The sequence below is a fragment of the Amblyomma americanum genome, chromosome 3, assembly GCF_052857255.1.
Source record: "Amblyomma americanum isolate KBUSLIRL-KWMA chromosome 3, ASM5285725v1, whole genome shotgun sequence".
Classification (NCBI taxonomy): Eukaryota; Metazoa; Arthropoda; class Arachnida; order Ixodida; family Ixodidae; genus Amblyomma; species Amblyomma americanum.
The window spans coordinates 66,710,227-66,721,067 of NC_135499.1; the positions used below are offsets into that span (position 1 = coordinate 66,710,227).

A 10,841-nucleotide genomic window follows, 5' to 3' on the forward strand; every position below is an offset into this window, starting at 1 on the left:
GACAGTATTAGTGCCGCTGCAAAGCGACCTCACGACGCAGGCGAAAATGGGAAGGAGCTTAGTGTCGTTGCTGCAGACGAGCCGCCAGCCAAGACGACTGTTGGACGGCGTCCTTCCTTTCGACCGCTGCCGAACACTTCGGCGGCGCGCAAGACGGCGGAATCGCCGCCTATGCCGCCGTGAGGACCGCCCTGTGCTATCACACTCCGGATCAAACCGCAGTTGTGAGGTAAGCGCCATGCCCCCGGTTTTCTTTCCCACCTTGCCATGATGACTATGGATAAGTCCATTCGCGTGGCAACATTAAATGTCCGAGGGCTTGCCTCAAGGAGGAAGCAGAGTCAACTGTACCGCCTGTTAAGCGACTTTGACCTGGACATTCTAGCAGTGCAGGAGACGAAAGTCGAGGGCGACGCGGAAATCGGGGGCATGGTGCAGCAATTCGAAGCGCGATACTGTGCTATTGTGAGCCATTCCGTGGGATATTCTTCAGGCTGTGCATTGTTGGTCCGACATAGTCTAGGAGCTAAAATAGAAGCCGTTACGTCATGCACGTCAGGACGGTTTATTGTATGCAATTTCTTGTTATCGTCCTTGGAGTGGCGTGTAATCTGTTTGTATGCGCCGACTGTTGCTGGGGAAAGGTGCAGATTTTTTGAACAGCTAAAACAGTATACCCAGTGTAATAGGTTGGTCATTCTTATTGGTGATTTCAACTGCGTTCTTTCATCCCGGGACAAAACTAGCACCCGACCGTACAAGGATGCAAGCACGACTGCCCTAAATGAAATAATAGGGAACAGTAGTTTGGCGGATGTGGCTGAATGCCTTGGTGGTGGACGAAATACACAGTACACCCATTTTCAGGCTTCGAGCCACGCTCGTTTGGATAGAGCATACGTAAGCCTTGATTTGGTACCCTTTTGCAAGGAGTACCGAGTGAGCGCTGTTTCATTTACTGATCACTGCTTAGTCAGTTTTCTAGTAGCAAGCACGAAAGAAAGGAAAAGAAGCTTCGAGTGGCAGTTATGGAAATTGAATTCAAAATTACTGGATGATGAAATTTTTATGGCAGACGTGACGACGCAAGTTGATGCAATGAAACATATGGGTAATACGACGTGCAGAGAAAAATGGGAGAACTTCAAGCAGACAGTTAAAATGCAAGCATTGGAGCGGGCGAGCGCTATACGCAGACAAAAGGGGGCAGAGGAAAAAACGATGCGCAGAAACTTGGAAAAATTGATCAGTGAAGAGTGTAGTAGACTCTCATGTTCATGGACGATATTCGCGCACTAAAGCATAAAATAGAACAGTTCGACATCGAAAGATACCACGGTGCTCTGGTGCGAGCGAGAGCTGAAAAGCTGATAGCGGGGGAAGTTCCATCAAAAAGAGCGTTGGGCGCAGAAAAGTGGCATGCGCGGCGCAATCAGATAGTGGAAATTGAAGTTGGTGGAAAAGTTAGTGACACAGCAGAAGATATTGAGCGCGCTTTCTTCGAGCACTACAGTGGGCTATTTGCCAACTGCTCAGTTGACATTGATCGTTTCAAGAAGGACTTCCTTTTGTTGATGCCCAGTCTAGACGACAGTACGAAGGAACTATTGGAGGCAGCTATCTCAGTAGAGGAGGTGAAAAACGCTATTGAAAGCTTGCAGCCGGGGAAGTCTCCGGGCCCGGATGGTCTGACCTCAGCCTTTTATAAACGTCTAAAAGGAATAATTTCACCAGTTTTAGCTGCTGTCTATAATGAGGCATTCGATCTCAATGTACTGCCGCCGTCCTTCACATCCTCCCACACTGTTCTTATACCGAAATCAGAAGACACCTCTGTATTGCGCAGAGTAACTTCTTACCGTCCAATTTGCCTCACAAATGGAGACTATAAGATAATGATGAAAATTTTGGCTAAGCGATTGCAGACAGTCATTACTGACCTGGTGGGGCCGCATCAAACGTGCGGTATTAAAGGCCGATCTATTTTCTCAAATATACATGTAGCGCGTAGTATCCTTGAGTGCTGCGACGCAATGGGCACACAAGTGGCAATGATCCAAATTGATCTGGAGAAAGCTTTCGATAGGGTGCCTCATGAAATTCTTCTGTGCATTCTAGATCCTGTGAATGTGGGTAGAATCATTCGAGGCGGGGTCGCAATGGCGTACCAGGATTGCACGACAAGTCTAATTGTCGACAAGGTTGTGGGTTCACGCATTCCAGTCAAACGCTCGGTGCGCCAGGGTTGCCCTCTTTCGCCACTGTTGTATTGTTTGTATATAGAGTCATTTTGTTTGAGCGTGATACAGAGCGATTGTATGCGCGGTTTTAAACTACATCAGTTAGAAGTCCGACTGTTGGCTTATGCGAATGATATAGCCATGTTTTGTAATGATTACGACAGTGTAACACAGGCTGTTAAGTGTGTTAAAAGTTTTTGTGCGGCCAGTGGCAGCGCGGTAAACTGGAGTAAGTGCCTGGGATTCTGGCACGGGGATTGGCCGGAGGCCCCAGACACTTTTGCCAACATGAGTTCTACTACGACTCCTGTTAAATACTTGGGAGTTCCTCTTGAGTGTTACAAAGAAAGCGAAGCCTACTGGAGGAGTGAAGTGGATAAAATGAGGGAAAGAGTGAATAAATGGAATGGATGGAATTGGTCAATGTTCTCGAGAGCCACAATTTGCAACATATTTTTAGTGAGCAAACTTTGGTATGTCCTTCAAGTCTTGCATTGCTCCAGGGTTCATATCCAAAAATTTCATCGGGTGTTTGCAGTGTTCGTGTGGGCATCTTCTTGGGAAAGATCAAGCCGCACCAATTTATTTCTACAAATTCGAAATGGAGGACTCAGTTTGTCACATTTGTTTTTGAGACAGGTTGTCAATCGGTATTTATTTCTTCGGGACGTTAAGCACCCGTTTCTACACACTGTCTGTCAACTTCGCCTGCGGAAGCACTTGCCTAATATGGTTGTCTCTGCTGGCAGTATGCCCGGTGGAGTGCATGGTTTTCTACGCGAAGTTGTGGTTTCATGTAGGTTTCTGACGGCGCGGTTTTCGCTCCAATACCTGAGTGAAGTCAACCGGAAAAAACTGTATAAAGACCTTTGTAGTGTGGTTCTCCCCGTGCCTTTATATCGGTCCCTTTACAGGGAAGGTATAGGTAACAAGGTACTAAAGCGTGTTAAGGCAATGTTAGTCCCGCCTGGTGTTAAGACTTTCTTTTTTAAATTACACACTGGAACTCTGACTGTCAAGCCGTGGATGGCTGAAAAAGGTTTTTTTGTTCCCTGGGGTACTCACTGTATAATATGCAGAAAGGAGGAGACAATTGAGCATGTGTTCCTTGAATGCTGGGATGCTGTGTTCCTTTGGGATGTGCTTCAGCGCACAATCAAAAAAGAATTTCCGCTTGATGGGTACGGAATTCGCTACTTGCCATTTGAAAGTGATGACGGTACCCCATTTGATTTGATCATGCTAATAGCCCTACACAGTATTTGCAAATGCAGAATGACAGTAAGGCACGCCGATGTCGATGCAAGACCGGCACGTCAATATTTCAAAGAAAGCATAAGAAACTTTGTTCAGGAGAAAAAGATGCTGGAATGTAGTCCAGAGTGGCTATCACGTGTTGTTATTGAATTTTAGCATGAGCGTGACCGCACAAGCTGGGCGGCCGTTGTTTTAACAAAGATGTTGATTGTGTTTTAGTGCTTATGTATGAATATGTGTTTTCTTTTCATGTGGGTCAAAATACCGGCAATAAAGAAAAAAAAAAGCAGTCGTGGCCGAGTGGTTAAGGCGATGGTCTCGAAATCCATTGGGGTCTCCCCGCACAGGCGCGAATCCTGTTGGCTGCGTGTACTGGCTACCGGGACTTTCTCTTTTTATTCGCGTGCAGGTCATACGTAGAAAAGGATAGAACAAATGCACTGTTACTTTCACATCCGCAGTCGTGGCCGAGTGGTTAAGGCGATGGACTCGAAATCCATTGGGGTCTCCCCGCACAGGTTCGAATCCTGTCGACTGCGTGTACTGGTTACCGGGACTCTCTCTTTTTATTCGCGTGCAGGTCATACGTACCAAAGGAGAGAACAAATGCACTGCTACTTTCACATCCGCAGTCGTGGCCGAGTGGTTAAGGCGATGGACTCGAAATCCATTGGGGTCTCCCCGCACAGGTTTGAATCCTGTCGAGTGCGTGTACTGGTTACCGGGACTCTCTCTTTTTATTCGCGTGCAGGTCATGCGTACAAAAGGAGAGAACAAATGCACTGTTACTTTCACATTCGCAGTCGTGGCCGAGTGGTTAAGGCGATAGACTCGAAATCCATTGGGGTCTCCCTGCACAAGTTCGAGTCCTGTCGACTGCGTGTACTGGTTACCGGTACCTTTTATTCGCGTGCAGGTCATACGTAGAAAAGGATGGAACAAATGCACTGTGACTTTCACATCCGCAGTCGTGGCCGAGTGGTTAAGGCGATGGACTCGAAATCCATTGGGGTCTCCCCGCACAGGCGCGAATCCTGTCGGCTGCGTGTACTGGCTACCGGGACTTTCTCTTTTTATTCGCGTGCAGGTCATACGTAGAAAAGGATATAACAAGTGCATTGTTATGAGCACATCCGCAGTCGCGGCCGAGGGGCTCTACTTCAGCCGGTCCACTGTTAAGGACGGAGAACACCAACATGCCAACAATGTTCAAGCGACTGGGAGTCATCAATCGACATATGCTTCAAGGAGCCTTCGGCGTGGCTGCGGCGCCATGAATGCAGGTGGCGGTGTCAAAGAGGGACCCCCCCCTCCCCCCCTGTTGTTTACGGGGTGAAATGGACATCCGCTGCCTGGGAACATTTCTCGGGACGATGGTTCTCATTAGTTCACGGCGCCGCGAGCCTACCCGGGACGCAAACACCTTGTTTTCCCCTAGTATCGGCGGAGGCGGCGGCCAGCGCGGTGCTGCAAGTGAGTCACGGCAGGCGCGGCTGTGTGTGATTAAGGCGAGCAAGGACACCGGAATGCTCGGGCTTCGAAAAAGACCTCGTCTTCCCCTAAGTGGAACCATCGGCGCAAGTGCAGCGGCGGCCTTTCGTTCCCGCGGAGCGATGTGCAGTGCAGGTGTCTGACCTTCGACGCCGATTGGGCCTTCATTGGGGCTTTTCATCACTGCTGCAGGGACAGCACGGACCATAACTGACAAGAAGTGGCGAGAGTATGTTGTCGGGGACGTCCTGGTAGGCGGATCCTAAAGGCTGGACACGTGATCGACTTCACAGTGATTCAGTGATTGTACGCATTTTGAATGAACTAAATTCCCCAACTAGGGACATGGGGACAGGGGATCCTATTGAAGGTGCAGTTCGGCACGTGATTAATCAGCTGCCGCTTCACTCATTTGAGCTGTGTAAATAAACCCTCTCAGTCTCTTCTCCACCTCGACGCCCATCTTGTCTCTTTCTCACCCCGTAGCAGGAGACTCCCGATCCGGAACCCGTGGACCTCGGCCCGACGAGAGACGGCCTAGGCAAACCAGCGGCTCACATCCAACTCCACCGCGTGTGACGGAAGTGTGTATCATGGGCTCCGTTGGGGCGGATTCCACGGCCTCGATGGGTCGCGGTGCTAGGAATGAATTGATCGAGGATTACGTCGTTCAATTTTCCCCCACTGCCAACTGGGTATGTCGTTGAAAATACTGCTTCCCTGCACGCTGACATGATAATGAGGCCATATCGCGTTGAAGGCTTTCGAGAGTAGCTTTTTGAATGCGTATCACCGACCGACATTCTTGCGCTAGGCGCATATTGAATGAATAACTAGTGGGCAGGGACCTGCAAAAGTGCTGAGGGCGTTGAGGAGCTTCTTACCAAGCCGGAGTTGTCCGTCAAGAAAACAAAATGCATGGTAATCGACTTCAAGCAGCAAGGCTCCCACGCACGCTCACAGAGGCGCACACTGTCCTTGTGCGAAAGCCTGACTACCCTAATAAGTTCCTTTTGGTGCCATCTTATGGATCAATTAGCTGAATCAATAACGACTATCAGACATTTATGAAGATTTTGGCAAATAGGATGCAAGCTGTCATTCAAAAACTGCTGTAGGACATCCGGAGTATTGCGAACAAACGCCGTGATCTATCGTCTGTAATTGATGCATGTGCTGCCGATGTGGTGGTGTTAACGAAAACTTGGCTTTCTAACTCTATAAGTAATCCACAATTGCTTGACTATGAAAACAATTACAGCATCTACTGTCAGGACATGCTGCAAAACACGGAGATAGTGTACCAAGTGCCGTTGCCGGCTGCCTACTATCAGACAGTCATTGTCCTGACTGCATTCGAAAGGCTTTGTGTCCGCATAAACCTTCACTACCAGAGTGTATTATTCTGAGTGTGCTATAGGCCGCCGAACGCGGCACAATCTTTTTGTGATGACTTACATGATGCATTGAATATCTTCACGTAGTAGTGGTGACGGCAGTCGAAGGAGCACTGAAGACGGGAGAAAGTTCTTCTAAAAGAAAACTCTTTATTTGGCTGACTTGCGCCCACAATGGACTGAATCACTCGGCGGCGGCGTAGCAACAAGCGTGCTCGGCGGTCGTCGAACAGAATTCCCGACGCTGTCGGCCGTGCTCGACTTAAAGCTGATAGCGAATTTTCGAGATAAAGCATGCAAAGTTACTAGAACATTCCGGATAAACGTAGAATCCGCTCTGCCTGGCTTCGATCAATCGATATAAATCTAATCGCGTCTTGTGTCGCAAACAAAGTGATAAAGTGGCGTGGCGGCAGATTTGAAGGTGAAAGAAACACTGCAAAGATTCGCAGCAATATTTTGGCCACACAATTCCCTTGACTGCCTTTATTTCTGTCAGGAGATTTTAATTTTCCCCAAATAGATTGGTTCGGTCTCTTTCCAACTCTCAGAGGTACTTCAGCAGTCAACCAATCCTTTTTGAACATATGCATGCTGTTTAACCTTACACAGCTTGTTTCATGTCTTACTAGGTTTGGTTCTGGTACATCTAACCTGTTAGACTTAGTTATTACCACTGCACCTGATCTTCTACATCGTGTAACCTAGATGCCCGGTTTGAGTGATCATTGTCTTATTCACATCGAAATAACGGCGCTTACTACTAAAAAGGTTAGTAGAATCAACACAATTAGGGACTATTCCAAGGATGACTACACATCAAATGACAGCGAACTAGCACTCTTCATAGATAACTGCATGCCTACCTTCTCCGAGAGAATCGTTGACCGAAATTGGGATTGTTTAAGAATAGTCTTGTCGCTAGTCGATAAGTACGTCTCGATGCGCCGAATTAAAAAAAATCCCTATCACCGTGGCTCATCGTCGCCATGAAACGACTTTTCAATAACAAGAAGCGCATCTTCCGCTTTTAAAAAAGTGCAAAAACTGCGGAATGTTGGTCCGCAAACGGTGAAGTTCTCCGTACTTACCGACTAGCTATCAAAGAAACCAAGCGCGTGTTCCTAAATAACACACTGCCATCACTCCTTTCTACTAATCCATTTAAGTTCTGGAACTTTATCAGGCCCGAAGAACGAACAGTTATTCAACTTTATGATAGTGCTGGGAATACAATGACTGGTTAAGAGTGTTGTACTGTACCTTGCCTTTTCAAAATCGTGTTCTGGTTGTTCCTTCGATGTCACTCCAGACAGACAGACAGAAAAACTTTATTCAGCAAGTGAGTTGTAGACCCAGCTGGGTCCCTGGGGCACTGCGCGGTCCCGCACTGCATCAAGTAGGGCATGCCGGGACATGACGTCGGCAGCCCGAGTCACCGCAGCAAGCTGCGATGTCGGGTCTGCAGACATAAGCAGGACCTCCCAGTCCTCCCAGCTCGAGATGGCGTGCTGTCCCCGCGGGGGAGGGTCAGCAGGGCAGCCGAAAAGGATATGGGAGAGTGTGGCGTGGGGGTCACCACATAGGGAGCATGCAGGGGGTGTGCCGCAATAGTGGGATAAAAGCTGAGGGGATGTCACTCCAGAAGTGCGTAAGTACGATTTCTTTCTGATGGCCCCCATTGTCATCGATTTTGCTGACATTGTGACGTTAACCCCGAGCCTCAAGTTGTCATCCAGTTGCGGTGGCGACATTAATTCGAAGTTTTTGAAGAACACTCCTGTATATTCCAGCATATATTTCGCGGACCTTTTCACACAGTCTGTCGAACACGCCACAATGCCAGCCGACTGGAAGGTAGCGAGGGTGGTTCCACTCTTCAAGCAAGGTAATCCGAGTTCTCCCCTTAACTACAGACCTATTTCATTAACGAGCATTACTTGTAAACTTCTACAGCACATTATATATTCTAACCTCGCCTCTTTTTTGGAAAGTAACTCTTTCTTAAGCTCCTGTCAGCACGGGTTCCGGAAAAAAATTTCTTGCGTGACTCAACTCTCATCTTTCACTAATATCTTAGCGTCGTCTTTAGATAGTGGTTTACTAACCGACTGCATCTTTCTTGACTTCGATAAGGTATCGCATCACTTACTCCTTCTTGAAATAAGTTCCCTGAATATTGACCATAAGCTTCTTAAATGGATTGAATGTTTCTTGAATAACCGCACCCACTTTGTATCAGCTAACTACTCTCTATCATCTACTTGTGCCGTAACATGTGTTGTTCCCCAAATTTCTGTTCTGGGTTCTTTACTCTTTTTGGTATATATTAATGGCCTTCCGATTGGCATTAACTCTTCCATTAGGCTTTTTGCTGATGACTGTGTTCTTTTTCGTGCGCTATATAACGTTTACGACAGTTCTCTCCTTCAGTCCGATCTTGATAACGTCTTAATTTGGTGTCAGAGACGGTCAATGGTTCTCAATCCATCAAAATGCAAAATTATGTTCATCTCCCGCCAATCTAATCCTTCTAAAACGTTCGATTACAGGATTAGTGGAGTTTCATTGGAGAACGTTTCATCGCATAAATACCTGTGTGTTTATGTCACTCTTATCCTGGCGAATGTACATAGAATACGTTATTAACAATGCAAACCGTGCCCTTGGTTACATACGCAGAAACTTCTCTCAGGCTCCATGCCATTTGAAGTTACTTTTATATAAAACACTAATACGGCCCGAGCTAGAATGCGCATCATCAATATGGGACCCTGCACAACTCACCTTAATCGGTGCTATAGAATCTGTTCAGAATCGGTCAGCTCGCTTCATCCTTTCCAATTATTCTCCCACGGCTAGTGTTTCTTTAATGAAATATAAACTTGGTCTGACTAATCTCGCAGTTCGTAGAAATATTTAACGCCTCAGTCTTTTCTACAGCATTTTCTTTCATAACGAGACACTAAAACAGTAATTTTTTATCTTCGATATCATCATACGTATTATCACGTTCTGATCATCCGCATAAATTGCCATCCCAACCTGTAAAACGAATGTGCTTTTTAATTCTTTCTTACCGAAGACTATCAATCAGCGGAACCACCTTCCACCCCATTGAAGACGCGTCATCCTTCAAGCCACTTATTACCAAGTATGTCATCGAACAAGCATCAGCATCATGATTTTTGGCTTTTTTGCCTTTTGCCTGCACTTTTTATATGTATTTTACTTCTTTTTTCAACCACCCCCTCCATAACGCCCTACGGGTCCTGAGGGTATTGTAATAAATAAATAGGGCGTAATCAGACCTGCGGCATAAAGGGCTGTACAATTATGACGAATATACACGTGACCAGAAGTGTATTAGAAACCTGTGACGCCTTCTCAGGATGAGTCGCAATGCTGCAACTTGACTTGCAGAAGGCTTTCGATAGCGTGTCACATGAAGTCTTGTTTTGCATTTTGGAACACGTGAAAATTGCCTTGTGTATATTTGGATAGTCTGAGAATGGCATATTCTGGCGGCGTTACGCAAATAATTGTCAACAAGGCTTTTAGCGCTATGGTTCTGGTCCGGAGCTCTGTGCGTCAGGCTGTCCATTATCGCCAATGCTTTCTGACAAATATTTGGAGCTCTTTTGCTTAGCTGTTATTGCAAACCCAAAAATACACGGTTTTCGACTCGTAATCAGTGAAGTGGGTGTGCTTGCCTATGCTGATTATGTGGCAGTGCTCTGTAACGACCGTGAAAGTCTTAGTGCAGTTATCAAGCAGGCTAAGTCCTTTGGAACCCAAACGGGTAGTGTTATTAACTGGCAAAAGAGAGCGCCGGATTTTGGCACGAGCACTTCGACGGAATGCCAGAAATGTGTGACGGCGTGCAGGGGTCACCCTTGCCGACAAAATATCTGGGACTGTAACTGGAAATCTACAAAGAGACAAAAGAATACTCGCACGCACATGGAAACAGAAAAGAATAATAAAAATTAATGTAGATTAGCTCAGCTAATCCAGGATATACAAAATGAAATATATCGGCGTTTACTGTGTTCATAGGCGTTGACGTTGACAATGTTCTAGACGGCGATGGCTTTGAGCAAAGGAGGGGCGCATAACTGGCTCCCAGGATATGTGGATATATTCGTGCTTTGATTCGTGGTGAGAGAGAGATGTGGAATGAATGAATTAGCGCTGACAGCGTTGTGGCTGACATGCGGCACTGCAGCAATACCTAGGCCGCAGCGTTCTTTGGTGATAAATCTCTCGCGATCAACTATTAACTGCATGCAACCCACCAGGGTAGCAGGGAGGGCGCGCTGCCTATCCAGTGTGCGGAACGCAATCAAAGCAGGCTTTTGACACTAACGCCACGTACATGAAAGCGAGATTGAGGTCTGCACTGACCTACGGAGCCGGTTGTGCGCCTTTCGTTTCATGAAAATGAACAGCCTTT

At 46.9% G+C, this 10,841-nt stretch overlaps 4 non-coding genes and 1 pseudogene across 4 annotated transcripts; all 5 read left to right on the top strand.

Annotated features, from left to right (window-relative positions):
- Positions 1-2,127, top strand: part of LOC144123798 (uncharacterized) — a 3,135-nt pseudogene extending 1,008 nt beyond the window's left edge.
- Positions 2,128-3,954: 1,827 nt separating this feature from the next.
- TRNAS-CGA (transfer RNA serine (anticodon CGA)) lies at positions 3,955-4,036 on the top strand. Its single transcript has one exon. It is a non-coding gene; the product is annotated as a tRNA-Ser (tRNA).
- Positions 4,037-4,125: 89 nt separating this feature from the next.
- TRNAS-CGA (transfer RNA serine (anticodon CGA)) lies at positions 4,126-4,207 on the top strand. The gene has a single exon. It is a non-coding gene; the product is annotated as a tRNA-Ser (tRNA).
- Positions 4,208-4,296: 89 nt separating this feature from the next.
- On the top strand, positions 4,297-4,378 carry TRNAS-CGA (transfer RNA serine (anticodon CGA)). The gene has a single exon. It is a non-coding gene; the product is annotated as a tRNA-Ser (tRNA).
- Positions 4,379-4,461: 83 nt separating this feature from the next.
- On the top strand, positions 4,462-4,543 carry TRNAS-CGA (transfer RNA serine (anticodon CGA)). Its single transcript has one exon. It is a non-coding gene; the product is annotated as a tRNA-Ser (tRNA).
- The last annotated feature ends 6,298 nt before the right edge of the window (positions 4,544-10,841 follow it).